The 4,219-nt window shown below is 46.0% G+C and overlaps 1 pseudogene; it reads right to left on the minus strand.

The window, feature by feature from the left end:
• Positions 1 to 281: 281 nt before the first annotated feature.
• On the minus strand, positions 282 to 1,026 carry LOC138752604 (large ribosomal subunit protein uL6 pseudogene; annotated as a pseudogene).
• Positions 1,027 to 4,219: the final 3,193 nt, after the last annotated feature.

Raw genomic sequence — 4,219 nt, forward strand, 5'->3', positions numbered from 1 at the left:
TTAAACATGAAAACAGAATCAAACTAACTTATTTCTATTAATTTAATTAACCTAAATTAACCCCCTTCTAATTCTAAGGGCATGTGTGTGTAAATTTAAGAAAAGTTCTTTGGTTCACAGTTCAATCTCACTTCTCATTCTTCCAAGTTCACTGGTAGCAAGTAATTCTTATACTGTGCACAGAATTTGACATGTATAAAGTTTGCCAGGCTTTGTACTCGATGTTTACTGCTCAGGAAAGGTTTTGTATTTTTTTAGTCATTAAAATTTAATTGAACTGCTATAATCATTTTTTTCCCCCAACATATCCATCATCAAATATTACTCTCCAGTCTGTGGTACAACTGTCCCCTTGTCACTCACATAGATGCCATCCAGGAATTTACGAATATCCTTCTTCTTCTCTGTGGTTGCTTGCTGAATGAGAGCAGCTTTAATCCTTTATGTCTAAGCTGTTGTCTCAACAACTGCACCCTTCTCAGAGACGTAAATACCATCCAAGAATTTTCGAATACCCTTGTTTTTGACTGTTGTTGTCTGTTGGATCAGGGCAGCAGAATTTGATACTAGTTCAATATCATTTCCCTCAAGAACAAGTTCATCTTTCTGGGTCTGAGAAACAATACATGAAACACCTGGCTTCATACGGACTCTACGAATATACTTCTCTCCCAAGAAGTTACGGATCTCTACGAGAGATCCTGCATCTTGAACAACCATGTTGATAGGGAAATGAGCATACACAGACCTCATCTTGTAACGGAAACCTACAGTGACACCCTTGATCATGTTCTCAACATGACTGCAGATTGTCCGGACTGTTGCTAGCTCCTTCCTGTTACCCCACCATTTGTCAACTCGAAGCTTCTTCTTCTTGATGCCAAGAAGGCTGAGCTCCAAGTTGATGTGATTAAATTGCCTTCGTAATGTTCCTCGAGGCCCCTTAACAATGACAGTACAGCCTTTTAAAGTCACATCAACACTGTCAGGGATATCAACAATCTGGTTGCTGAGAATGGTCTTCATTCTCACTGAAAATGGAGGAAAGGTGCTCAGGAAAGTTCTTGAAGGATTTGCAGAGAGAGATTTGTTGTTCAAGGGTTTCCACAACTGAGGTACCACCATTAGTCACCTCAATGTCCTGCTAATGAAACTTGCCCCATCAGGGTTCTCCAGATGATAACCTCTTCTTTCAGGCTACCAGAGTATTCCTTTCTGTTTCCCTTATTCCAAGAGAAACATCAGACAGATAGCACTTCAAGCCATCTGCCACTCTGGAGCTTTCTGTTTCCAACCAGCTTCTCCTTGCTTGTTTCAGCCATCTTTCAGTGTCACACCCACACTGGCTGAGAGAGCTTGTTTCACCCCTATCTCTCTCTCCAACTGAGTCTGCCAGAAAGCCCATGTGACTCTCTCACTTGCAAAAAAAACCCACCTTCTTCAGCAAACAACAGGACTTATCCTTCTTGGTCAAGCTGTTGTGCCAGGAGTGATCTTTCTGTGAGCACTTTGTAGAAAGATCAGAAGCCTTGTAAACAGCCAAAGTGTCTCCAGTCCAAACAATAGTCTATTCATTTTATGACATAATTTCAATTAGCAGCTACTTGTGAAATGTGCATAGCATTCTCCATAGTTTCTGTAATGTTACTGAATATGAATTCTTCAGTATTTCAAATAAGATCTGTTTTAAAATGTGTGTATGTATGTAATTTACTTTAATTTTACCAAATATCTCCCAAATATATATTCCATTACATGGGACCCTGACCTTGCCGAGTGCATGGGTTAGCGGTTTGTGGTCCATGTAGGGTGTGAAAATCCTTCCCTCTACCATGTTCTGGAAATGCCATATCACCAGGTACACTGCCAACAGTTCGCGGTCGAACGCGCTGTATTTTGCCTCTGGCATCCAGAGGTGTTTACTGAAGAAAGCCAGGGGGTGGCAGTGCTCGTTAACCCATTGCTCCAGCACTGTGCCCACTGCTCTGTCTGACACATCTGTTGTAAGAGCCAGGGGGAGGTCGAGTCTGGGTGCACCAGCATCGTGGCCTTGCAGTTTGAATGGCGGACAATCCCCAGCTCATCCATGGCAGTGAACTCGGCCTTGGCTTGCTGGAGCTTGTCTTGCGGGAGGTGCTAGGCCCATGTGTGCACTGAGGGCCCAGCGATCTCTATGTGGTGGGTTAGAGTTCATGCGCCTGTAAGAAATCTGCTCCATGCCTGTCCCATGGCCGCGATTGTGCACTCCCACTGGAAGACTGTGTCTGAACCAGGCAGTTCCCGTAGCTCAGGATGGAGGATCCATTGGCTCCTTGCAGGGGGAGACCCTTAGGGTTGTGTCTGGCCTCGAAATACATCGGCAGGATGAGGCTGATTTTTGCACCTGTGTCGATTAGGAAGTCCCTCTTCATCCATTGGTCTCTGAGGTAGAGAGAGCCTTTTAGACCACTAACTGCTGAGGACACTATTGACGGCCTGCTTGCCTATTTTCCTTCACCGTGTTTTGTTTGGTAGTGGGGTATGAGCACATGTGGGGTGGGGGGGTGGTGCACAGCCAGACGTTCCAGCCCCATTAGTGGTGGAAGAAACAGTATTCACTGTGATACTCTATGCGCCTGTCATGTTGCTGCTGTGCCGCGACCACTGTTGGGATTTCCAGCGGGCTGGTCGTGATGGTGACACCAATGATGTAGACAGGCTGCACATGGAGGGAGCTCTGCTGTGGGGTGCAGAAGAGCCTGTCTGCCTCCTTGGCTATGAGGTGCGGGGCGCTTAAATCCATGTCCGAAACCGCTGAGGAAATGTGTACTGGCTGCTTGGCGAGGAACAGGGCCTCAAAGAGGAGACAGTCTGTATGCCCATCCACTATAGCCACCATCTCATGCATGAGCTTGGAGGGATTCCTGTCGACCAGGCCCTGCATATTTAAGATCGAATGGTGTGCTCATGCCAGCTTAGTTCTAGGGAATTGAGGAGGAACACCAGAACTACTCGTACTTACACTCCATTGGTGGGTTCTCCATGAAGGAGCTTACTTTGGTAACAGCGGCAGCATCCAGAGCACTGGCAACGTGCCAGAACTTGGTGACCCCTGAGACGATTCCACTGATGTGGGACTGGGACTCAAATGCCCGCCCACTGTGTTGGTTGCAGCCGCTGCGACTGTAGTAGTAGTAGTGGATTCTTACATTCTGATGCGGGTTCCAAGACGTTGGAACCATCGGAGTCACCGCTGTAGTGACTGCTGTGGCAGCGCTACGAAATGAAGAGATGTCCACACAGTACAAGGGTGAACCAAAAACTGACTTTATTACTTGAATTTGCCGTGTTGCCTCCATGGGGAATGCCCACTTCCAGTGATATATGCACCAGCTCCAGAAGTGACCCCAGCGCATCACTGTGTCACTCCTTGGCCAGCGGTGAGCCACATGGAAATGGGGGGTTCCCTTAGCTTGCACGTGGCATCAACCGTGAGCTTCTTCTCGGTAGTGAAGGAAGGCCCACGTCATCTTGGGATGGCCGACTGTTGTGGGGATTCAGCCTGTCCATCCGCGCAATGGCTTGGCCTGCTACAATCTCACTATTTTCTTTTTTTTTCTTGAAGTCAGGCTGCTTGTAATTCCATGAGTGCTAAAGATTCCAATAATGTACTGAGTTTTGTGGAAATTTAAATGGTATGTGGAGGATTGGGGTGTGGATGGTAATTGAGGCATCACAGTTCAGTTGGTCAACTTCCCATTGTCTTTGGATAAAGCCAGGCAGGAATAGAAATCGGGAAATTATTACCTGCTCAGCATTGTCCGACTCAGGACAACTTAATGGATGAACTGACTTATCCATCCATCTTAATACTAAATATTCATTCTGATCATGGGTTAGTGTTGCTGCCTTGTGATCTGAACAGATGTGCTATCTGTGACAGAGTATATAGATATGTTTTTGGGAGGTAAATTGGGAAAGGTTTGTTAGAGTAGGTCACATACAAACACTTTATAACAGATCTTATTTAAAATACTGGAGCTCTGCCCCATGCTAGACACGTTGGGGCCAGCAGTCTTTGCAAGAGCTTTGGAGAGTGCTCAAGAGACCACTAATGGATTGTTGTTTACAAAAAGGCAACAGATGAAAGATCTTGTTAGAGCCACAGATGGTCTGGAGATGTTCTAAGAGGGTCATGTGGGTTTTCAAGCAGAGAGAGTCAAACAGGCTTTCTCTCAGA

The sequence above is a fragment of the Narcine bancroftii genome, chromosome 2 (genome assembly GCF_036971445.1).
Source record: "Narcine bancroftii isolate sNarBan1 chromosome 2, sNarBan1.hap1, whole genome shotgun sequence".
NCBI classification, from domain to species: Eukaryota; Metazoa; Chordata; class Chondrichthyes; order Torpediniformes; family Narcinidae; genus Narcine; species Narcine bancroftii.